The sequence below is a fragment of the Puma concolor genome, chromosome D4 (assembly GCF_028749965.1).
Source record: "Puma concolor isolate L17-30 chromosome D4, mPumCon1.1.hap2, whole genome shotgun sequence".
Lineage (NCBI taxonomy): Eukaryota > Metazoa > Chordata > Mammalia > Carnivora > Felidae > Puma > Puma concolor.
Window position 1 is genome coordinate 71116356 of NC_141679.1, and position 26573 is coordinate 71142928.

Below are 26573 nucleotides of genomic sequence, written 5' to 3' on the forward strand. Positions count from 1 at the left end.
AAGACGTCATTCTGTTGTCTTTCACCTTCAAAATTTCTAAGTAAGTCATAATTTTTATTGTTGCTCCCCTATGTGTAATATGCCTTTTTCCTTTGGTTGCTTTTAGGATTTTCTCATTTTCTTTGGTCTCCAGCAGTTTGACTGATAATGTCCCGAGATGTAGTTGTCTTGTAATATTTCCTGCTTGGGGTTCTTCAGGATTCTCAGCATATATTTTTTCAGATGCTTTTCCCGTTCCGTTCTCTATCCTTTCCTTTTGAAACTCCAGTTCTTTACATAGTAGAGTGTTTGGTACTATCCCACAAGCCATTGAGGCTTTGCTCATGTTTTTGCTTTTTAAATTTAAATACATTTTTTATTGTAAAATAGTTTTAGATTTATAGAAATGTTGCAAAGACAGTTCAGAGTTCATATACGCTCCTTACCTTGTTTCTTATGTTGTTTACATGTTGCATTACTAGTGTTCATTTGTCACAACTAAGAAACCAACACTGGTATATTATCTAAACCCCACACATGATAAAGATTTCAGTAGTTGTTCCCTGATGTCCTTTTTTCTGTGCCAGGATCTCATCTAGAATACCACAGTACAGTCATGCTTCCTTAGCTTCCCCTGATCTGTCACAGTTTCTTGGACTTTTTAAAATTAACTTGACAGTTTTGAGGAGTGCTGGTCAATTTTATAGAGTTTCCCTCAATTTGGGTTTGTCTGATGCCTTTCTCATAGTAGAGCAGGGTTATGGTTATTTGGAGGGAGACCACAAAGATGGGGTGCCAGTCTCATCACATCATTACGGGGGTGCACATATTCAACATGACTTATCACTGATGCTGTTAACCTTGATCACCTGACCAAGGTCGTGTTTGCCAAGTTTCTTCTTTGTAACGTTACTTTTCCCCCTTTTTCAGGGATGAGGAGTTAAACTTCACCTCCTTGAGAGGGGACTATCAGGGTAATTTATTTGGAATTACTCTGTATGGACACTTATTTTTTCTCAACCATTTATTTATTTAGTAATTCATATATATATGTATATGTATCCACAGGGATTCATGGGCATTTATTTTATACTTAGGTTATTATTTTCCAGTACTACATTATTTATTTTGTTCAAAAGTTTATATGCATCGTCCTACAGGGTTTTTGGATCTCAACATATAAACATTTTTCACCCCATTCTTTATCCTCTCCTTGTGGGATCCCAATTATTCATATATTAGAGTACTTGATATTGTCCCATATGTCACTGAGGCATACTCATTTCTTTCTAAATCTTTTTATTTTTATCATGCTTTTATTTTAATTTCTCTTGACCCATCTTTACAGTCAATGGTTTTTTGCTTCTGCATTGTGGAGTCTGCTGTTAATCTCATCCAATAAATTTTTTATTTCAGATATTTTAGTGTTCAGTTCCAGGATTTCTTTTTGATTCTTTCTTAGCTCTATGAATTTTCTTATCTTTTCACCTGTTACATCCATATTTTCCTGTAGGTTTTTTGGACATACCACAGTTATTTTAAAGTCTTTATGTGCTAATTCCAATATCTGAGTCTTCTGTGGGTCTGTTTCAGTGAACTGTTTTTCTCTTCTGACTATGGGTCACATTTTTCGTCTTCATCTGTCTAGGAATTTTAAATTATATAATGTGCATTAAAGATAACATATTGTAGAGATTCTGGATTCAGTTATGCTCTTATAAATAATGTTTTACTACCAGGTAATTAAATTACTGGTGTACTCCCTTAACTTCGTGGGGTCTTGTTTTCTTTAATTTATTTTTTATTTTTAAAAAATGTTTATTTTGAGTGAGAGAGAGAGAGAGAGAGAGAGAGAGAGAGAGAGAGAGAGGGACAGAGCAGGGGAGAGGCAGAGAGAAGGAGAGAGAGAATCCCAAGCAGGCTCTGCCCTATCAGCACAGAGCCCAGTGTGGGGCTCGATTTGACGAACCATGAGATCATGACCTGAACAGAAATTAAAAGTGAGATGCTCAACTGACTGAGCCACCCAGGTGCCTCTGATTTTATGTTTTAATAGAGAGTCTTAGTCCAGTGTTCTCTTTAGGCTTAGGGTGCCCTTATTTCTAACATGTGGCCCTCCTGGGGTTTTAGTAGGAAGTTTAAGGTATTTAACAAATTTCTTTATATAGACAATTGGTGAGAACATATTTCAGTAGATTGAGGGGATATCTTATGGGAAAATCTTTCCCTATAGACAACCTCCTTCTCCCTGTAGGCTTTGGGCCTGACTTGCTTCTTTGTTTTAATCATATATTTTAAAGAATTACTTATGAAAATATGTATAAAGGAAAAATTTCCTGAATTCCTAGAGGAATCCCTGCATCTTAAAAATCAACTATATTTTACCCAAAAAAGAAGAATTAACATGTTTAAATTTAATGGATGAATGTAAGCCCAAAGTGCTTTTAAGTCCTTTATATTTTATTTGTAATCTTTCTAAACATCTCAGGCTTATTGTATGTAAAAGACACCAAGTGAAAAAAAAGACACCCAGATACTTCAACTTTCTTTTGAAAAATGTGTGTCTATCTTTGTAATGGTCATCATCAAATTAATTACCAATTTTGGTGACTATGTATTGGTAGGCTCAAGGCTCATCTAATTATCTAATCATGGCAAAAGCTTGAAATAAGTGAAGAGTTCCCATACTTTGCTTGGCCATTATTGACTTATGTGTTTGCCATTGTTTTTTAATCTCTCCTTTTTAGTACATATCTCATCATTTTGTTAGCTGAATTCCATCTATAATTAGAGTCATGGAGTTGTTTACTGTTAACATCTCAGTCATCCCAAGGATAGTTCAACTTTCACATTCCAATCATTGTTCTAATTCTAAAATATAAGAACAAAGGTTTTCACACCTCTTTGATGGGAATATTTTGCCGTCACTTTGCTTAGTCATTGCTTCTTCCTTTTCAGTCTTATCTGGACACAAGTTGATAGTTTGCATGCCTCTTCTCCAGTTGTACTTTTCCATTCTTACCTGTGTCTTGTCTCCCTAAGGTGATGTTCTTCATGTTTACCATGCTTATAGAAATTTTTGGAATGATGATGAAGGACTCCCACATCAAGTCAGCTTGTAAGGCAGTTTGCCATGCAAAATTTCTTACTAAAATATCCAGAAGATACTAAAAAGACAAAAAAAATGTTCAATCCTCCAAATTGAGGCAAATGATCTAGTGTCATGCTCTGGAAGGAATTTCCACTAATTATAGAGTCAACGGAATTGGGAAGAGGACAGAAGTCAGTGTCCTATCCATGCTTTGCCTCAGGTAAGGGAGTAGCCTCACATCCCCAAAAGAAGGTTGAGAGAGCCCACCCACCACCATCTTGGGTGATCAACTGTACTAGTCAGAAAATCAGGCAGCTTTACCTCTATTTATTTCAAGACATATGTTCTGTGAACAGTGTGCCAAGAAAACAAAGAAGGAGGGGTACCTGGGGGCTCAGTCAGTTAAGCACTGGGCTCTTGCTTTTGGCTCAGGTCATGCTCTCACAGTTGTGAGATTAGGCTCTGTGCTGGGTGTAGAGTATGCTTAAGATTCTCTCTCTCTCTCTCTCTCTCTCTCTCTCTCTCTCTCATTCTGTCCTTCCGCTTTTCCTCTGCTTGTGTGCTCTCTCTAAAAATAAATAAATAAACTTAAAAAAAAAGAAAACAGAGGAGGTAACTGAGAGAAATTATTGTTTGTCCACTGTAATTTTGGAATGTAGCTAATGAGAAAACTACTTCAGGATGAGGAAATGATAATTGGATGGATGTCCATATCTTCATTAAGGTAAGAAATACAGGAGGGAAGAACAGATTTAGATGAAAGATGATGAGTTTAGTTGTGTGCATGCTGAGTTTGAGACTCCTATGGTGTTTTATTGTAGTCATTAAGATTTGAGGCACTTTTAGATTTTATTTATAATCATTAAGACTTTTCAAATAGATTCAAGGGAATAACTGGTAGGAACTTGGCCATGCAATCAGGGTTTAAATCAGAAGTGATATGGATTTGGACAACACATAGTTGAAGTCAGGGATATGGATGAGAGAAGAGACAAGGGCCCTAGATAACTTCTGAAGGGGCACCAACATTTTAAGTATAGGCAAAGGCAAAGGAATGAGCAAAGTTAGGGAGATACAGAAGCAGAGATGGAAAGATGTCAAAGAGAGGGTGGTGTCTCAGAATCTAAGGGATCAAAGTGCTTCAAGAAAGAGAAAATGGTTCACAATGTCAAGTGCTTCAGTATTATTAAGTAAGTAAGTAAGTAAGTAAGTAAGTCAGATGAATGTATGTATCAAGTAAAATTAAGTAAGATAAATGCTGAGAAGTGATGCTAGAATTGGGTACCAGTTATCCATTGGTTATCATTGACAAAGATGTTTCACAGGAGTGATGGGGTAGAAGTGAGATTCCCATGTGTTGAGTGAATGACAGGGCAAGTGAGGGCCACAGAAGTTTTATAGAGGGATGACTGGCTGGCTCAGTCAGAAGAATGTGCTACTCTCAATATCTGGGTCATGAGTTCGAGCCCCATGTTGGATGTGGAGATTGCTTGAATAAATAAAACTTAAAAAAAAGTCTTGCAGAAATTTGAATTGGAAAGTAATGACATTGGGCAATAGCTAGAAGGTTATGTAGGATCAAGGGAAGATTCTTTTGTACATAAGAAAGACTTGAATACATTTATATTCTTAAGGAAAGGAAGCAACTGAGATAGATTTGGGAGAGAATGATGAGCTAGTTCCTAGTGGATGAAGGAACAAGTAAATTTATTGGCCAACCACCTACTCTATGCTTCACAGGACCCAACTTAGAGGTTTCTGGATCCTGTAGTTCTTAAGTGAAATTATGTTGCTGCAGAGTTCATAGAGATCTTTGCTACTTTCTGAAGCCCTCTAACTATAGCAAGTAATTATGAACACTAATAACATTAACAGAAAAACCTAGTAGAAAAACTGTTTCATCCTAAAAAGGCTTTGAGATGGCTTATTTTAATAAATATTATTTCCTTATTGTTTGTTATTTTAATAATACAATTGGATAAAAAGAAATGGGTGATAAAATCGAGACAGAAGGTAGATGAATTTTGGGAATACAAAATAAAGCTGGGCAAGATTAGTCCACAGCAAATGTATGTCACATTGCTCTGTTCAGTTGCGAGAGGCGGGCTGCAACTTTGGCTGTATGCTTGTTGGTGCCCAAAATGAAGAGGGAACAGCAATTGGTTACAAGATTCAAAACACCCAAATGAAAGAAACACATATTTTTAAAGAAGAAAGCAGTGTTTCCTAGCTCTGAGGCTTGAGAGAGATTTCTCTCATGGATGCTGTCTGTTGCCATGATGAATACACAAGAAGATTTCGTAGGGATTTCTTTGCAATGCCAGTGAGTGGAAGTGGAGGACAAAACGACTGTGTGCATCACTTTTATACAATACAGCATTAGCAAGAGGCATTTAATAGGCACTAAACATTTAAAAGATTCTGACTACTTTCTTAGCTCCTGTTCCTTACATTTCAGTAGTTCCTCAAATAACATCTGCCCAGCGTTGCACCCTTAATTTTCATTCCCCTAAAAACCTCTGAAATGAACGGGACCTACATTTCATTTCAGAGTGGATGAAAAATTATCTGTTTCAGTGACCTTTTCCATTGTTTACCATGCTTTGCACTCAATCTAAGAGAAGCAAAGCACTTGGTACTGGAAGCTGACAACACTGGGTTTCATTTATAATCATTAAGATTTTCAAATAGACGCCATATCTCAGGGCACATACTTATCTAGGAGAGATCATCTATGGGCCTTGCTGGTGTCCAGCAGTGACAAGGTATAGACAGAGGAAATTAAAGTTCTAGGAAGAGGAAATCATTGTTGGACCAAATGTTATAGTGGCTTTTTGTTCTGGCTAGAGGCAAGCCAAAATTTAATTACTGCCGATGGTTTGGTTTGATAAGTGTAACAGATGCTAAGTCATAGGTGGCTGGGAATCAATACTTTTTTTTTTTTTCAATGAGTAATAACATGTTTGCTTTGAAATATTTTATCTAAGTGTAAGATTCAATGTGTACAGCTTTCTGAAGTGAGAGCTCTGAGAAATGCAATATGGCAAAGGCAGATTTGAGTTTCGGGTTTAGAACTGCCCTGGGAACTCTGATTACAGAAGTCCCTCTTCACTTCTGGAACATCAGTTTAGGAATCTCCATGCACCAAAAAGCTCTCCAAGTGCTGGGTCTGTGTTACTGAAAGAGGGCGTTCTGTGCCTGAAACCACATCAGCTCTCTCTGGTGCTTCTCTCTGTGAGTATTCCAGATTACATATCGCCAAACTGTGTCTGTGAAGGGCTTGCTGTGAAAAGCACTAGCTTAAGTGAAACCACTTTCATTTTCCAGAAAAGTACCAGAGTAGAGGGAGACTGCTGTTCCAGGAAAGAGAAGGGCAAAGTACTACATTAAGAAACTAATGGTATGGGGATGGGAATGGAGTATAGAACAAGAAGCTACATGAAGAGGTTGGGTCAGGTTCCTTAACCAGCCAGATTACCTGCTCTCTTCTGTTTCATGGATATAGACCTTGTCCTTCACCAGGCAGAAGTTAATTACCACTTACCTCTTGGGAAAGGAACCCATGTTCCCTGTCACTGAGTTTGGCTTTTGGAAACTCTGACTTATTGTATGATCTTTGAAAAGCAATTGAACTTCTGGGCTTCAGGTGCCACTTGGGTATGATCCAAACTAATTATATTTGGACATTTTCATACCCCACTGAGAGATGTGGAGAAACCCCAAAGCACAGAACTCTAAAATTCAAACATTATCTGGCTTAGCCTAGTCTCCAGGTGTGTGAGTTCAGAGGTGAGTGTTCTCCATCACAACTGGACCTATGTTAAAAAAAAAATGTACCCCCCAAAGGGTAAAGAAACTCCTTTGGTTGATTGTTAGAGTGTTTCTTTGGTCTTAGGCAATGAGATGGACTTTGTTGTAAGAATATCGTTACTGGAAGTGGCAATACTATATTATGGATACAATCTTAGTGTCATTAGGTTTGAGAGGATGCTTCATTTACTATCTGTGTGACTTGGTAAAGTCACCTTGGTCATTCTGAATCATTCCTCTGTAAGATGGAATAATAATCCTATCTCTCTAGATTCATGCAAGAAGAGAGTTTTTTTTTTTTTCTTCCAATTCTTACATGCTATTGTTATATTTCATGTTTGCTCTCGGAACTAACTAGTTTTCATTGATGACTCACATTTGCCTTATGGTCCACCAAGATTCCCAGGTGCTTCTGGCTACACCTGGTCCTGTGAGTCTCTTTCCTCCTGTCTGGGATGTGTATGGTTTGATTTTCATCCAAACGGAAGATTATGTTTAAACTCCCTTCTCTGTTGTTTTTTTTTTTTTTTTTGAGTTTAAACTATTATTTTATTGTCATTAGCAAAGGTAGAGATCACATCGGTAAAATTACTCCCTTCTCTATTAATGAAATCCAGACACACACGCACAGAGGCTCAGACTCATTGCGGATACGTCCACTTTCTCTCCAGGGTGATCCAAGCAGGACAGCTGCGCGGGAGAACACAGACGTATGCTGTCTCACCTGCTGCCAACACATGGCTAGAAACACTGTCCCACAGCAAGTGGATGGATCAGTGAAACTAAGTCTCAAAGCTCAGCCCTTGGCTTTGGACATTGTCTCAGAGGAGGAACTCAGGGAATAGATCATGAGTCCTTAAACTTTCTTGTGTGCTATGGATCTCTTTGGCAGTTTGGTGAAGCCTCTGGATTCCCTAAAAGATCCTATGAAGTATATTGAAATACAGTCATTAAAATATTTTGAAAAACAGGGGCGCCTGGGTGGCTCAGTCGGTTAAGCGTCCGACTTCGGCTCAGGTCATGGTCTCACGGTTCGTGAGTTCAAGCCCCACGTCGGGCTCTGTGCTGACCGCTCAGAGCTTGGAGCCTGCTTCACATTCTGTGTCTCCCTCTCTCTCTGCCCCTTCCCTGTTCATGCTCTGTCTCTCTCTGTCTCAAAAATAAATAAACATTAAAAAAAATAAAAAAAATATTTTGAAAAACAAATCTGTGGTATATAAGACACGTACTTTTTATTCATGCATTAGATACTAAGCCTAAGAGCAAATCAAAGAAATAATTTGTTATGATTCAAGTTATGATGAATGTAATAGTAGTTTCAACATATCTATAACAACTGGAATATAACGTGAAAATACCTGTGATTTCTATTGGTGACAAAGTCACATAAACTGCTAATCCGACTGTGGTTTGTTACCTACATTCATAATTGAAAGAAATACTAAATTTCAGTTAGAGAAATTTAGTGAAAATACATATATAATTTTTTTTCCTGTGCAAGTTTATGGATCCCCTGAGTTCTATCCCACGTGAAGGACCCTAGGTTTAAACAATAATGAAAACAGAAGAAAAGATAAGTATAAGAAGAATGGAAAGCTTACCTTTTCAGTGTAGTTACATGAATGTTCGTTACATTTCAAACCACTAACAGTAAATGTTGTAGTTTGGTGGTTAGCACTTCTTTTTGTATACCATCTTCTCCCAACAAATGTTTGTTAAAGAACTAACAAAAACAGTGCATTTGTCAGGGGCGCCTGGGTGGTGCAGTTGGTTAAGCGTCCGACTTCAGCCAGGTCATGATCTCGCGGTCCGTGAGTTCGAGCCCCGCGTCAGGCTCTGGGCTGATGGCTCAGAGCCTGGAGCCTGTTTCCGATTCTGTGTCTACCTCTCTCTCTGCCCCTCCCCCGTTCATGCTCTGTCTCTTTCTGTCCCAAAAATAAATAAAAACGTTGAAAAAAAAACAAAAACAGTGCATTTGTCTATCTACTTGTCTTTATATATATAATATAAATATATTTATATATATTCATAAATATATAAATAAATATATTGTTTAATTAATTATTAATAAATTATTAAAATTAAGAAATAAATTAATTAATAAATTATTTAATTAATTATTAAATAAATATAATATATTAACATAATATATTATATATATATATATATTAGAGATTTTTTTTAAGAGAGAGAAAGAGAGTACATGAGCAGGGGAGGGGGGCAGAGTGAGAGAGAGAGAATCTTAATCTTGAGCACGGAGCCCAACATGGGGCTCGATCCACAACATTGGGATCATGACCTGAGCTGAAATCAAGAGTCAGATGCTCAACTGACTGAGACACTCAGGCACCCCTACTTGTCTTTTTTCTCCAGTGGAATATGAACACTTTGAGTTTGTTGAATGGAAAAAACTGATATGATGTAATATGATATGCTATGATATATGATATGATATAACATAATACAATATGTTATGTCAGATTAAGTAAGAACACCTTTAAAATACTCTGTATGTAGCTTTGTGATATCCCATCAGATAGGAAAGAGATAACTCTTACTAATTTCTGGCAGAATTCGATTCAACATCCCCCATTTATTGCGTGTGTATGACCTGTCAGAAACATAATGTCAGTTAATACAACAAGCTTGCAGGTACACATCACCCACGTTCAGCAGTGTAATTCAAAGATCGTTGAGAGTCCGTGTGTAGTAAACCATGGCGGGCACTGCACTAAGAGTGATGGCAGCATGGGGATGTAGAGATGGTTCCTGCCTACAGAGAGCTTACAGTCCAGAAGAAGGGTGGAAGGATATGTATAAGCCTAATCATGAGGCAAGGTAAACCACAGCAGACTGAGGGACCACCCTGGCAAGAGGCACTGGGGTAGGATGGGCTTTTTTTCTGGGAATGGTGGACTTTTCAGAGGAACTGAAGTTTGAGGAGAGAAGGAAAGGAAGCAGCAGAAGTAAAGGCTGGAAAGGTAGGCTGAGATTTAAATTTCAGGGCTGGGTGTGTCGACTGACTGTAGAGTGCAGAAATACCACGGCTGCCCTCAAATTACACATCAATTCTCTGTCTTATTCCATGCCACTGGACACTTACCATAATGATTTTGTAAGAACCTCTCAGAATGCACAACGAACCTCGCGGTTTTCAGATTACGTTTGACTAACAGTCCCCTCTTCATCCGCAGTAGAAGCATTGCTCAAAGAATTCAGGTGACTCTGGCTTTTTGACAGGAACAGAGCATCTACATGCCATCTGTTACCAACCTAACAATGCTAATCTGAGGCACTGCTCTGCTATCAGACTCTGGTTAAGTGTCGTTGTGGCAGTTCATAGTAGTTTTCCCAAATCAAAAATTTCAGAGGATTAATAACACATAGTAATTTGATCTGATTTTATTTTCTTGGACTAGGCAAGGCAATTAGGGAGCCATCACCCATGCCATGCCTCTGTTTATCCTAATGAGAAGCACCCTGATTTATAATAAAAGCTGGCAGTTTAATGTAGCTCAAAACATAATTTGTAAACTCTAATGACCAGAGTGTTAGCTTTCAGAATGCTACAAATGGAACCATTTCTCAGAATATGCACCGTTTTGATGTTTCTGGATCACGTTGCTTTGCTCACTGCAGGAAAAATATTGCTTTGTACACAGTTCACTAGATAATCAAACGGTTGCATCTTCTACTGAAAATATGTTTCTCATATAATCATCTGTTTAAGTACATCTTTGGCCTTTGAATGTGCAGAATCATGGAATAATTGAATAGAAGAGGTTTAAAATGCTGTAGTCCAATTACCTTATTTTGTAAATACAGACTTCTAGGCCCAGAGAAAGAGGAAAGACTTGCCTAAGATCATTTGACTGCCTAGTAGTAGACCTCGGGTAGGATCCAGCCAATACATTTGCCCCCGCCTTGAGGCTGCTCCCCTGTGTGGGTAGTTTTTAGGGCACTTGATCCTTAATTTGTTTGGCGTGCTTTGTGCTGCATGAGAACAAGTTTTCTCTGCCAGTTTTCTGAGGCCTCTTGACCGAGCACCGTTGTGCATTTTACACTGAATGGATGAATGTTGTCATTGGTGAAGCATCCTCCTTTCTTCTCTGCTTCTTGACTTTATTTATGAACTTTCGTCCTGCAGTAGTTTGAATGATGGCCCTCCAAAATATTCACCCATGTTCTAACCCCCAGAACCTATGTTTGTGACCTTGTTTGGAAAAAAAAAGTCTTTGCAGATGTAATTAAGTTAAGGATATCAAGATGGAATCATCCTGGACTTAAGGTGGGCCCCAAGTGCAATGTCAGGTGTCCTTCTCAGAGAAGGGCAGAGGGAGATTTGAGCCACAGAGACACAGGGGAGAAAGCCTTCCAATCTCAGGCTACACTGCACCCTGCCATGGGGACAGAGCCCGTCCCCAGAGTTGCTAAGCAAACCCATATGCTCCCTATAGACTGGCCCACTTCTAAGAGAAAGAGGCAGCGTTTTGCATGTCACATTCCTGCCACCACGTTCACTACTCAACTGAGTGACTCCCATGGGGAGAGTGAGTAAGAGGTGAAATGAGGCCAGGAGTGTGGTGGAAATAGAGCTTCTTTTACATGGGCACGAGCATCAGGAATGGGGAGCGGCTTTCTGTTTTCTTAACCTGCTAAGTCTGTGCTCAGCCATGGAGTGGCCTTCCCCCTGAGGGAGTGGCATCCATGAGTCCTCACAAGGCCCCCATTCTCATCCTTATGGGACTGCCCTCCCTACCTACCAGCCTCTGCTCACCAGCATGTGATTCTGCTTTGGCTTATGTCCAGGATTATATCTTCAACGTAGTTCATAATCTAGAAATATGTACTGTAAAAATATATAGTATTTGGCAAAAGTTCTTGAAAGAAAACAGCTGTAGATAAACTGTATCTTGATTAATTATGAAGTTAGGAGAATAAATCTTTTTCTTTTCCGGAAGCTCGTCTGAAATTCTCTCTCTCGCATATTCCTCCAAAAGCCTATCTGATCTCTGTTCTAAATTTATGTCTCTCAATCTCAAAGAATCCAGTTGACTTTAAAGCTCTTCATAATTTTGAGATGGTCTTCTATTTTCTTACTGCATGATCAGGAAGAATATATCACGTTCACAATTTGTAACAGATACGCAATTAAATTGTTCTCACATATGCATTGAGAGTTTTTTCCCCCACACCAAATTCAAAGATAAAATTAACAGAGTACATAGAGACCCTGGATACAATGTTCTAAATAATTAAATACATATTTGCTCAGCAACTATAATTTACAAATGTGTAAATTACAAAGATCTTCCTTCACTTCCTTCCAGTGCACCCAACACACATAGGAACTGGTTACAAAGTTACAATCATGTCCTGTACAATTGTGAGATAAAACAAGGTATTAGTTGTATGTGTTGTATGTTCCCAATAGCAGTTCTGCCTGTCTGTGATAGTTCTCCTGACTTCGGCATGGGTGCACTGGCCACTTCTCAGAATCAAGAATGAATGTGCATGTTTCAAAACAAAAGCTGTAAAAATGGCTTTTAAGTACCTTCAGGAGGGACCTGGAAAGTCTTGAAAGTGGAAGGGGGGAATTTAAGGGATAGTGGAAGAATTTGCTATTGGCCTAAAATTGGAGGAGGTTAAAATATGACCACAATATAAAATATACAAATGTTCTCCCAAGCACTCAGATCTCTCAGATGCACAAATGCTGCATTACTTTGAATTTACACACACCTACACGGCTTCATATATTTCACAGCTAACTGTAATCTGTCAGACTGAAAGCTGAGATAGTGAGGGAAAATGAGATTGGACAATGGAGTAGAAATTCCTCCCCATCTTTCCTTGATTTTCTCTCCTCTGAATAATTTATATTTTATGTAAATTATATATATATAAATAGTTTATATATTTACTATATAGCTTCATGGATCCTGGGAGATGGAAGTAACCTCACTTACAAAGGATCTAGTCTAATATCCCACCAAAGTTTGGAATTCTCTTCCTATCATTCCAAATTCTGGTCTTCCTACTTCTACTTGAAGAGGCCTAGGGATGCCTCTGAAAGTAAGAGGGACTCATATTCTTTGCGGATAGTGCTAGCCATTAGAAAACTCTTGTATCTGAGTTGACCTTTGTTTCCCTGTAATATCCATCCTTTGATTTTCATTCAGTGTTTTGGAACTAAAGTGAATAAATTTAGTCCCTTGCCTCCCTCCCATGGCACTCTTCCAGATGTTGGAAGAAACATCTCAGACGCAATCAACCTTTTTTTCTAATTTATATCCAGGCATTGCCCATCTAAAGAAATGACATTTTCAGAAGAATTAATATCTCAACAATATTGAATCTTCCAGTCCTTAAAGATGGTATATCTCTCCATTTATCTTGATAGTCTTTCATTTTTCTTGGCAATACTTCATAATTTTCTCATGTTTTGCATATACTTGTTAAATTTATCTCTATGTCATAGGGCTTTAAGATTGAGATTATAATTCACATAAAATGTGTCCCCTTAAGCTGTATAATTTGATGGCTTTTCACATATTCACTAAGTTGTGCAAAACTACCACTTTATAGTTTTTAAATGGCATTTTAAATTTCAATTCCCAATCGTTTATACATAGTATATATAGTTCCTACTATGTAGATATACAATTGATTTTTGATTTTTGACTTTGTGTCTTGAGACCTCGCTAAACTCATTTTAATTCTAATTTTTTTAAATGTTTACTTATTTTTGAGAGAGAGATAGACAGTGTGAGCAGGGGAGGGGGAGAGAGAGAGAAAGACACAGAATCCGAAGCAGGCTCCAGGCTCTGGGCTGTCAGCACAGAGCTCGAGGCAGGGCTCGAACCCATGAACCATGAGATCATGACCTGAGCTCAAGTCGGAGGCTTAACTGACTGAGCCACCCAGGCACCCCTAGTTCAATTGTTTTTTTAATCCTATAGGATTTTCTACATATACAATCATGGCTGGCTGGCTGGCTGGCTGGCTGGCTGGCTTTCTTTATCTATCTATCTATCTATCTATCTATCTATCTATCTATCTATTAATTTACATCCAAGTTAGTTAGCATATAGTATAATAATAATTTCAGGAGTAGATTCCAGTGATTCATCCTCTACATAAAACCTCAGGTGCTCATCCCAACAAGTGTTCTTAATGCCCGTTGCCCTTTTGGCTCATAGCCCCACCCACAGCCCCTCCAGCAACCCTCAGTTTCTTCTCTGTATTTAAGAGTCTCTTATGTTTTGCATCCTCTCTGTTTTTATTATTTTTGCTTCCTTCCCTTATGTTCATCTGTTGTGTATCTTAAATTCCTCATAATAGTGAAGTCATATGATGTTTGTCTTTCTCTGACTGACTAATTCCACTTAGTCAATACCTTCTAGTTCCATCCACGTAGTTGCAAATGGCAAGATTTCATTCTTTTTGATTGCCGAGTAATACTCCATTGTATATATATACCACATCTTCTTTATCCATTCATCCGTTGATGGACATCTGGGCTCTTTCCATACTTTGGCTATTGTCAATAATGCTGCTATCAACATTGGGGTGCATGTGTAATCATGGCATCTTTTAGAAGGCAGTTTTAATTCTTCTTTTCTTATTTCTATTCTTTACTTTTTTACTTTGCATTATTACTAAACTTCCAATAAACTGGTGAATAGCAGTGATGAGAGCAAATATCCTTGCCTTGTTCCTCATTTTAGAAGGAAGCATTCTTCATCATTAGGTTTGATACAGCTATAGATTTTTCATAGATGCCCTTTATTAAATTGTAGACTTCCTTGAACATTCAGTTTACTGAGAGTTATCTAATGCATCTAATAGGATTATCATATGGTTTTCTGTTTAGACTATGTTTTATGATGCACTACATTGATTTATTTTAAAATGTTGAGCTTTATCTTTCTGGGATGACTCTATTTGGTCATGGTGTATTATCCTTTTTTCTGTATTAGTTAATTTAATTTGGTAAACATTTTTAAAGGCATTTCACATCCATATGCACAAGGGATGTTGGTCTGTGTTTCTTTTTTAAAAGAGAAAGACATTGTTTTTTAAAACAATGTCTTAGCATCATTTTGTTAACAGTAATGTCAGCCTCATAAAATGAGCTTGAGAGGTTCCCTGTTTTTCTGTTTTCTGGAAAATTTGTATATAATTGGCCTTGTATTACCTTAAATGTTTAGTGGAATTTACCCAGAGAAGCCAGTGGGGCCTATCATTTTCTTTGTGGGAATGTTTCCACTTATTAACCTAAATTATTTAATAGCTATAGGGCTTTGCAGGTTAGTTATTTTTTTCCTTGGGTGAGCTTTGATGTTTTATGTCTTTCAGATAATTTGTTCATTTCATCTGATTTGTCAAATTTATTGCCATAAACTTTTCTTAATATATCCTATTCTGTTTATAAGGCCTCTGAAAATTTTCCTTGTTTATTACTAATATTGGTGATTTGTGTCTATATTTTGCGATCTAGCAATTTAATAACATTTATAAATTTAACAAAATTTATCAATTTTACTATTTCAAAGACTGTTATTGATCTACTTTATTGTTTTCCTAGTTTTTATTTCACTGATTTCTGACCTTTATTATTTCCTTTCTTCTACTTACTTTAGGTTCCATTAGTTTTTTTCTAGTCTTTAAGGTAGAAGCTTAACATTGATTTTAAACTTATCCTCTCTAATATTTTGTTCTATAAATTCCTTGTAACCACTACTTTAGCTACCTCCTGATAATTTTGATATGTTATGTTTTCATTTTCATTCAATTTTAAATATTTTCTAATTTGTGATTACTTTTTGGACTCATGGGTTATTTAGAAATGTGTTGCTCAATTTCCAAGTACTTGGGAACTTCTTGAGACATTCTTCTAATATCGATTTCTAATTTAATTCCATTGTGGTCAAATTTCAGTCCTTAAATTTACTGAGACATGTTTTATGGACCAGAATGCGGTGTTTTGGTGAATGTTTCATGTGATTTTGAAAAGAATATGTATCTTAATCCATTCAGGCTGTTATAACAAAACACCACAGACTGGGTGGCTTATGAATAAGAGAAATTTATTTCTCATAGTTCTGGGGGCTGGAAGTCCAAGATCAGGGTCTTGTTCGGTGAGACCCGTCGAGTTCGGTGAGAGCTGTCTTCCAGGTTGCAGACTTCTAGCTTCTTGCTGTGTCCTCACATGTTAGAAGGGGCAGGGGAGCTCTCAGACCTCTTTTAAGAGGTCATTAATATCATTCATAAGGGCTCTGCCCTCTTGACCTAATCACCTCCCAAAGGTTAGGATTTCAACATATGAATTTGGGAGGGGACACATTTAATTTATAGCAGTCACTATTAGGTAGTGTGTTCTATCAATATTATTTAGGTCAAGGTGATAGTACATTCAGGTATTCTATATTTTTATTGATTCCCTTTAGTTATTCTATCAACTATTGAAAGGGAAACATTGAAATCACCAATATAACTTGAATTTGTCTCTCTCTTTTTTTTATTCCTCGAAGTTTTGGGTTCATGCATTTTGAAGCTCTATTATTTGGTATAAACACATTTGGTATTACTAAGTTTTGTGTTGAATTTGCCTCCTTTATCCTTGTGAAATGTCCCTTTTTTTCTCCCTGATTATAGTCCTTGTTGTGAAGTCTACTTTGTTTGATACTAATATAGCCATTCCTGCTTTCTTTATATTGTTTTCAGATTACATCTTTTCCATTATTTTTCTCTTAACCTGTGTCTGTAAACTAGTATTTTTTCCCTTGAATAGGCAGCATAACATTGGTCATTAACCTTTTTTTTCCCTTAATTATGAGACAGACTCTGCCTTTTAATTGGAGTATTTAGATTATTAGTGTTTAATGTAATTATCAATATAATTTGGTGTCAGTCTCCTGTCTTGATACTTGTTTTTTATTTGGTCCATATGTTTTCCTTCATTTTTCCTGTTTTCCTGCTTTCTTTTGGATTAACTACTACTTTTAGAATTCTATTTTTTCTTCTGTATTGGCTATACATGTTGCTTTAGTGTCTGTGTGTGTGTGTGTGTGTGTGTGTGGTTGGTTGGTTACTCTAGTGTTTGCAACATATATTTTTAACTTATCACACTCTACTTTCAAATGTTATAACACTCTGCAAATTACATAACACTTTTGGACACTATACTACCATTTTTCCTGCCTAATCCTTGCACTGTTGTCATTCATTTTACTTCTGTATGTGGAATGAATCTGTAATACATTGTTATTATTTTTCTAAATAGGCAATTATTTAAAAAATTTTTTTAAACATTTATTAATTTTTGAGGCAGAGAGAGACAGAGCATGAGCAGGGGAAGGGCAGAGAAAGAGGGAGACACAGAATCTGAAGCAGGTTTCAGGCTCTGAGCTGTCAGCACAGAGCCTGACTCAGGGCTTGAACTCACAAACCATGAGATCATGACCTAAGGTGAAGTCATACACTTAACTGATGGAGCCACTCAGGTACCCCTAAATAGGCAATTTTTTTTGTTTAATTTTTTTTTTAACGTTTATTTATTTTTGAGACAGAGAGAGACAGAGCATGAACGGGGGAGGGTCAGAGAGAGGGAGACACAGAATCTGAAACAGGCTCCAGGCTCTGAGCTGTCAGCACAGAGCCCGACGCGGGGCTCGAACTCACGGACCGTGAGATCTTGACCTGAGCCGAAGTCGGCCGCCCAACCGACTGAGCCACCCAGGCGCCCCATAGGCAATTTTTTTAAAGAGATTATTAAAATGAGAAAATATTTATGTTTGTCCATATTTCCCATTTTTGGCGAATTTCTATGTACGAATCCAAATATCTTTCTAATATATATTCCTTCCACCCTAAGAACTTCCTTTTTAGCATTTCTTGTAGTGTAGGTCTGCTGGCAATGAATTCTCTTGGCTTTTGTCTGAAAGCATTTCGCTTTCATATTTGAAAGATATTTTCAACATTAAAGAATTCTAGATGGAATTTTTTAGTACTTTATTATTATTATTATTATTTTTTTTTTTTTAATGTTTATTTATTTATTATGAGATAGTGTGGGCTCCCATGCACATGAGAGAGAGCAGGAAAGGGGCAGAGAGAAGGAGAGAGAGAGAATCCCAAGCAGGCTCTGGGCTGTTGCCAGGGCCCGAGGTGGGGCTTAATCCCATGAACTGTGAAATCGTGACCTGAACCGAAATCAAGAATCAAGACTTGGATGCTTAACTGATTGAGCCATCCACGTGCCCCTCTTTTAGTACTTTAAAGATTGATGTCATTGTCTTCTTCCATCATAGTTTCTGATGAAATGTCAGTCATATCTTTGACATACATATTACATCTCTATATATCTTCTTTCTATGGCTACTTTTAAGATTTTCTCTTGATTACTGGTTTTTAGCAACTTAATTATAATATACTGTGGTCTGGTTTTCTTTATCTTTTTTCTGCTTGGGGTTCATTGAGCTTTGCAAATCTGCAGGATTGAAGTTTTCATCAAGTTTGATAAAAGTTTGGCCTTTATTCCTCAAATAAAGTTTCTTCCTGTGTTTCCTCTCCTCTGCTTTTGGGATTCCAATTACATATGTATTATCTCACATATCACTGAGGCTCTGTTCATTTTTTCCCCAGTCTTTTTCTTTCTGAGCTTTAGTTTGGATAGTTTTTATTACTATACCTTCAAGTTCACTATTTTTTTTTCTAGAGTATCTAATCTACTCTTCAACCAATCCAGTTAATTTTTTCATTTTAAATATTATATGTTTTATCTCTAGAAATTCCATTTGGGTCTTTTGTATATTATCCATTCTCTCTCCAGCATAGTCAAGTTATCCTCTACCTTCTTGAAAGTATAGAGCATATTTATAATAGCTATTTTAACTTGGTCTACTGATTGCATTATCTATGACATTTCTAGTTTGGGTCTTATTGGTTGATATTTTTCCTGGTTGTGGGTTTATATTCCTATATTTTTGCATACCCAGTAATTTTTTATTGGATACCAGACATTGCATATTTTTTATTGTGGGTTCCTGGATTTTGTTATATTCCTTTAAATAGTGTTGACAGTGAAATGATATGGAATCAGTTGGTATTTTATTCCAAGCCTCGGATGGAGCCTTGATTTTAAGATTTTTTTAGGGTGTGTCTAGAACAACATTTTGTATAGGGCCAATTTGGTCTCAAAGTGAGGCAAACTTTTCTGAATATCTTGCCCAGTAGCCCTTGTATGTAAGGCTGTTCTACTCTCTCGAATGGGAATAGACTCTTCAACAACCTCAGGTAATTTCCAGGAATTATTCTTCATATTCCTCTCTGGTGATTCTTTTCCTCACTTTGGGTAATTTTCTCTTTAGAATGCCATAAAGTATTCAGCCACGGAGTCAAGGTGACCCCTGTGCAGATCCCTGGTGCTCACTATTTATGCAGCTCCCTTTTTCTGGTACTCTATTCAACCAGTTATACCTATTTTGTTCTTCTGGGCCCCTGAACTCAGTGAGGCCTCCAATGTCTGGGTTATGTCTTAACCTTATTTGTTATCCTTCTTTAAGAGAGCATAGTCCTGCTTATTGTCTAATATGTGGAAACCATTGTTTGATATGTATTGTCTGATTTCCTAGTTGTTTAAGGTAGAAGGGCAAGTCTGGTCTCTATCAGTCCATCTTGGATAGAAGCAAAATTTACTCTTGAATTTAAACTTGAATGTTTGGCACCTGGGTGTCTCAGTGGGTTAAGCATCCGACTCTTGATTTGAGCTCAGGTCATGATCTCGTGGTTGGTGGGATAGAGCCCCCACATTGGGCTCTGCACTGACAGTGAGAAGCCTGCTTGGGATTCTCTCTTTCCCTCTCTTCCTGATCCTCCCCCACCCCCCCATTAATAAATAAACTTAAAAAATAAACTTTAATGTTTTATCATTACAGAAAACTCTTCCTATTTCTTATCCTAATTCAGTTTTGGCTGCTGTCTACTTCATCCTACAAGGACGTGCTGTTTTGGGGGTAAAAAACCCCATTTTATCAATCTCAAATTCACAAGCTCCATTTTAGTCACACATAAGTGTCCCCAAAGCAATTTTTAATTGTTAAGATGAGAAATATAACTATAACATCTCAATGATGATTAGACATTTTTCCTGAATATTCTCTTCCTTTTTCTTGGCACCATTTTTATCCATGGGCAAGTAGATTGGACTTCTTCCTGCTCCTCTATCACTCCAGTTTTCTTTCCTCCACTAACTCCAGCTGCAGTGGCCTTTCTGTCATTCAGACTCACCAGCCTTTTTCATGAGTTAGGACCTTTGCACATGCTGTTTCCCCTACCTGGATGCTCTGTCCTGAGATATTTGATACCTTCATAATATTTAAGCTTCAAGACAAATATCACTTATTCCAAGAGTCTTCCTTTACCTTATTATCTAAAGTATCTCATTTCCCTCTCCATTCCACTTTTTGTCACAACTTCCTTTATTTTTTGCATGACATTTACCTGTATAGGATATTTTGTTGTAGATTTATTTGTTTACCTTGCTTATCTTCTAGTCTCTCACTCTTCCCAGCAACCCCACACCTGGAATGTGTGTTCTGTGAGAGCAGGAGTTAGACTGTCTTGTTCAGTCCAGTATTCCTGGCTCCGGAGACATGGCAGGCACTCAGTTATTAGTTGAATGAATGAGTAAACGAACAAATACATGAATTCTTATAACTTTCTTCAAATCATCAAGAGAATTTATATATTAGAAGTTTTACACAGGCTAGAGAGCATGGTGCTCGGATAAATACTTTAAAACATTTTCTTTTTGAATGAAATCTTGCATTTGCAACTACATGGTTGGAACTAGAGGGTATTATGTTAAGCAAAATTAGTCAGTCAGAAAAAGACAAATATATGACTTCACTCATATGAGGACTTTAAGACACAGAACGGATGAACATAAGGGAAGGGAGGCAAAAATAATATAAAAACAGGGAGGAGGACAAAACAGAAGAGACTCTTAAATATGGAGTACAAACAGAGGGTTACTGGAGGGGTTGTGGGAGGGGGGATGGGCTAAATAGGTAAGGGGCACTAAGGAATCTACTCCTGAAATCATTGTTGCACTATATGCTAACTAACTTGGATGTAAATTTAAAAAAAATAAAATTAAAAAACAATTCTTGGGGCGCCTGGGTGGTGCAGTCGGTTAAGCATCTGACTTCAGCCAGGTCATGATCTCGCGGTCCGTGAGTTCGAGCCCCGCGTCAGGCTCTGGGCTGATGGCTCGGAGCCTGGAGCCTGTTTTCGATTCTGTGTCTCCCTCTCTCTCTGCCCCTCCCCCGTTCATGCTCTGTCTCTCTCTGTCCCAAAAATAAATAAAAAACGTTGAAAAAAAACTTTTAAAAAACAATTCTTTTTGGTTAGAATAAAGAATGTAAAAACTTGTCATGTACATATTGTCCTGAAAAAAACCAGCCTCAAAGAAAAATAATTTTTATGTGTCATACACAATGTATTTTTAAATTACTTTTAAATGATGTTCTTATGTGTCATACACAATTACTTCTTAAATTCAGAATTCAGGAAAATGCCAGTCTACTTTATTTATAGAAATTTACTTATAGAATTAAGGAGGAGAAACACAGACAACAACCAGATAGAAAACAAACTGGAAAAAGATCCCATCTGCAACAGAACCATGAAAAATAAAAATCTAGTAATAAACTTAACAAAAATGTTTAAGATATATAGGAAGAAATCTTCAAAACGTGATTAAGAGATGCAGAAGTTCAAGTTAATAAATGCCTGCTCTTGGAGAAGAATTCTCAATGTTATTAGATGCCCACTCTCCCTAAATTAATCTATAAATTTGAAGTAATGCCAGAAGAATCACTAAAGATTTCTTAAGTGTATAAGGAAAACTAAATCTGCCAGAGTAGAGAGGAAGATTCTGAAAAATGGATACCAGTAACCAGCAGCTCTTTCTCTACATATTAAAATATATTATAAAGCTACCTTAGGTAAAAATGTATAGTGCCAGTGGGGCACCTGGGTGGCTCAGCTGGTTGGGCATCTGACTTCACTCAGGTCATGATCTCGTGGTTGGTGAGTTCAAGCCTGGCATCGGGCTCTGTGCTGACAGCTCACAGCCTGGAGCCTACTTCAGATTCTGTGTCTCCCTCTTCCTCTACCCCTCCCCTGCTTGCACAGGGGAGGGGTCTCTATCTCTATCTCTATCTCTCTCTCTCTCTCTCTCTCTCTCTATCTCTCTCAAAAATAAATAAACATTAAAAAAATGTATAGTGCCTAGAATATCCATTTTCCTGGGCCAGAACTAGCCATGGAGGTGTTGGCTGTCAATAGCTTACGGCTGCACCCTTCTCCAGAGACTTATCCTCAATTGAAAAGGATCCTTCTCACTTGGAAATGGCTGGAAGTTTACCCCTGGATGTATCCAAAACCAATGTCTAGAAAAAAGCTCAACACCCTTTCCTGGTGGTGATGCATGCTCCAGAGTTCTTCCTGGGATCAGGCTGCGGTTAGACGTGACTAAAGCCACATCTTTCCTTAGCTTCCTCCCCAGGCCTATCTTTTCTTCCTGGCTTTTGTATAGGTTTCTTTTGAAATCACTTCTCAAAAATCACTGTGCAAGAAGATCCATCTTGGGCTCTGCTTCTGGAGAATCTGATCTAAGAGATCTATTAACAGGGGACTGGTTAAGTAAATCATAGTATTCCATATAATGGAGTACTACCTGGATATTAAAAAAGGGGAGGCAACAGGGGCTCCTGGGTAGCTCAGTCAGTTGAGTGTCCGACTTTGGCTCAGGTCATGATTTTGCAGTTCGTGAGTTTGAGCCCCACGTTGGGTTCTGCGCTGATAGCTCAGAGTCTGGAGCCTGCTTGAATTCTGTGTCTCCCTCTCTCTCTACCCTTCCCTCACTCATACTCTGTGCCTCTCTCTCTCTCTAAAAAAAAAAAAATGAACAAAACATTAAAAAACTTTTTAAAAAAGGGGAGGTGACAGCTTTCTTTCTACATACTGATATGGAATGATCTCCAAAGCAGAATGCAAAAGCAAGTTGCAAATAAATATGTAAAATATAGTATTATTTATATTAGAATAGGCAATTTACAAATATGCTTGAATATGCATAGAATATCCTTGTAAGTATAGCCAAGAAATGATAAAAGTGTTTGCTTGATGCCAAGGAGAGCCTTGGGAGGGATGGAATGAGAGGGAAAAAGAGTGCACTCGGTGCTACACCCTCCTTTCTACTTTGTAAATATCATGCCACATAAATAAATGACCTATTAAGTTATATAATGTCAACAATGTTAAAGCAAAAACCATTAGTACTGTAAAAAAAAAACCTTAGGGTAATGTTAGTTAGTTATCTGAAGTCTTTTCCCTTGCCCTCAGGAATAGATCACATTAAAAAAATAAGCATGTCAGTACTCTAAATGGAAACATATGTTTTTGAAGTCCTTGGAGAGCGCTTAAAAAATCATCTAATTATCTGTGACTTAAGGATTCTTTCTGTAATTTTCTTAATTTACATAGTAAACACTTTCCTTGTAGGTAATGCCATGGCAACTTCCAACTGGCCCTTTCCAAATTATCACAAAGTGAACTTGAACTTAATTACCATTCATTTTGCTGCATTAATTATGATAGATTTCCTGCCTCCTTTATGCTTGTAGCCACACAGACATCACACCATTATTAGTTATACTTGGCCTTTGGTTACAAATTAGATACACATATCTGCTGTGAATTGTCCGTTATGTTAAAGATCAAACATACTGGACTTTGGGCTTAAACACAGGAAGTAATGTCAATACACAGTTCTGAAATTTGAGACTGCACATCATCTCTGCCTCATAAAACAGAGGTCATGACTATATTCAAAACATTTCTACAAGTGAAATGTGATAGAAGATATCTCGTACCTCTCTCCCTGTCCATCCCTGAGACCAAGGTGTGTAACAACCAAAAACCTCGTCTTCATTCTCCAACTGCATGAGTGCTGTTTTTGGAGGCAGGCAAAGTAATCTTCCAAAGTGTTTCCCCTACCAACCCCCCTCCCTACCTCTCACCCCTGTCACATTTGTGTAACCCCTCAGAGATGGCACAGGAGACACAGGGCAGGAAGGCTGGTGTGAATGCATCTTGTGGGGGTGACCATTTGCTCTTCCATTCACTTAATAAACATTTAATGAATACTTATTAAATTCATTAATTTAATAAGTGCTAGGCTCTGTGCTAAAGGTCTGGGCACACAGTGGTAAATATGGTACCTAGCCTCATGGAGTTTAGATTTACTTTGAAGCAAGACAGTAAGCAAATGAGAGTAAGACAGTAAGCAAAAGTCATCTTAGTGTACACAAAGGAAAGGGAGAAACTGTGTGTGTGTGTGTGTGTGTGTAAATTTTAATACCCTATGTATATATTATCTATCTATTTATCTATCTTTTTGTGTGTGTGTATTTATATGACTACCGTAAAACTTTACAGTTCTGTGCATTAGAAACAGCACAAGCAAAATTGAAAGGTTAAAGATGACAGCTTGATTGTGGCATATAGGACAGAAAAAAGAGTGGGTTGCTCTTTACAATCAGTAACAGATTGATTGCCCAATAGAAAAATGGGCAAAAGACATGAACAGACAATTCACAAGAAATGATCCCATTAAATCAACAGGATGTCATTTTCACCCATTAAACTAGCAAAATGTTTTAGCTGTAGGACCTCATGAGGTAAGAATATGGTTGGAAAGACTCTCACACATAGCTGTTAGTGGTGCAAATTGCTACCTCCTTTTGGGTACCTCTCTGCTGGACAGCTAGTCTGTATAAATCAAAAGCCTGGAACCCATTTATGCCACTTGACTCTGTAACATCACTTTTCAAAATTTTATCTTGAGAGAAAAGTCAGAGATGTAAATAAAGATTTTTATACAAGGATGTTTATTGTAGCATTGTTTGTTATCATGAAAAATTATAAATAATCTATCCCAAAATTAGATGTTTAAATTTATTAAAGAAATTATAGGGTGGAATATTATTTCACCACTAAAATTTATATTTTCACGGAATAAAATATGAGAAAATACTTCAGATCTATTACTAAGTGAAGAAAGCAGGAAAGCACAGTAAGAACTTAAGTGGGTTAATAATATACACATAGAAAGGAATAAGTTGTTTCTAGGTAATGGAATAAGGAGTGATTTTTATTTCTATTTAAAATTTTCTTTTATGGGGCGCCTGGGTGGCGCAGTCGGTTAAGCGTCCGACTTCAGCCAGGTCACGATCTCGCGGTCTGTGAGTTCGAGCCCCGCGTCGGGCTCTGGGCTGATGGCTCAGAGCCTGGAGCCTGTTTCCGATTCTGTGTCTCCCTCTCTCTCTGCCCCTCCCCTGTTCATGCTCTGTCTCTCTCTGTCCCAAAAATAAATAAACGTTGAAAAAAAAAATTAAAAAAAAATAAAAAAATAAAAATAAAATTTTCTTTTATTATCTAATTTCAACTGTGAACATGGATTAGTTTTATAATATATTAAAAGATTATATCAAATGAGAAGGAAGAGATATGAATATCACCCAACTCGTTCTGCACCCAACCCAGATATTTATAGCCAAATGAGATTTATTTTTATTTTTTATTTTTTTAAATTTATTTTTGAGACAGAGAGAGACAGAGTATGAGCAGGGGAGGGGCAGAGAGAGAGGGAGACACAGAATCCGAAGCAGGCTCCAGGCTCTGAGCTGTCAGCACAGAGCCCGACGTGGGGCTCGAACCCATGGACCGTGAGATCATGACCTGAGCTGAAGTCGGACGCTTAACCGACTGAGCCACCCGGGCGCCCCTAGCCAAATGAGATTTAAATGACTGTTCAAACCCTTTAACGATTCCTGATGCCCTTTTACATACAACTGTCTTACACACTCTCAGAGTTCCTCTAGGATGTAACTTCATGTTCACAGTTATGCCTCCAGTGTCTCATTAGAAAGTCTGAACTATTTCTGATAACTTACTCTATAAGTTCTCATCCTCCTCAAATATGTATTTGAACACTTTTCCTGGATGTGTCTATAACACCTGGAGTTCTTTAGAGGTGAAGAGGAAAGGAAATCCAAGAAAGCAGATGTATCATTTCCCTCTTCCTTTTTTGTTCCCCATCCCCTCTAATGTTTCCAAACTGCAATTTAACACCAGATAAAATGATCCTTTCACTGGAAAGTCAAAACATGAACATGGCTGGCAAAAATGTATTAGGTCAATAATACGACTGGAATTGTAACAAGGACACAGTATGGGGTATCACATATGGCAGCCATGGAAATTCAGGTTGAAATGCAACTTTTTATAGCTGGGAGAGAGGGAATGCTTAAAAGAAGACTTTACATTAAGTATTAAATTTTATGAGATTCTATAAGATTGGAATATAAAAGTTATAGTTGGAGACAACAGAACTGCCTACAACATTTTATGGCTATAAAATAAATTCTTAGGCATACTAATGGCACTTTAAAAATCATTTCTTAAGAACATTCTTCATTTGGTTGAAATTAGAAATTTACATGTCCATATATTTATAACTTTTAGTTCCCTTTTGCAGTGTTACAGGTATTCAGGTCAATATGCCCAGCAAAATATCACAAAAATGTTTTTCAGACTTCATCTGGCAGGAGTAGTTTCA

The 26573-nt window shown here is 37.5% G+C and overlaps 1 protein-coding gene and 1 long non-coding RNA gene across 11 annotated transcripts in view; one reads left to right on the forward strand and one right to left on the reverse strand.

Annotated features, from left to right (window-relative positions):
• The window catches only part of LOC147574986 (uncharacterized), a 23969-nt gene extending 15177 nt beyond the window's left edge, over positions 1-8792 (reverse strand). The window contains exons 1-2 of one of the 2 annotated variants that reach the window (XR_015242944.1): positions 8482-8792; positions 3002-3146 (exon numbers count right to left, since the gene is read on the reverse strand). This is a non-coding gene — a long non-coding RNA (uncharacterized LOC147574986). The remainder of the gene's footprint in view (positions 1-3001; positions 3147-8481) is intronic. The other variant, XR_015242943.1, reaches the window with a different exon arrangement.
• The window catches only part of PALM2AKAP2 (PALM2 and AKAP2 fusion), a 448549-nt gene that overhangs the window by 16277 nt on the left and 405699 nt on the right, over positions 1-26573 (forward strand). The gene's annotated exons all lie outside the window — the stretch shown is intronic.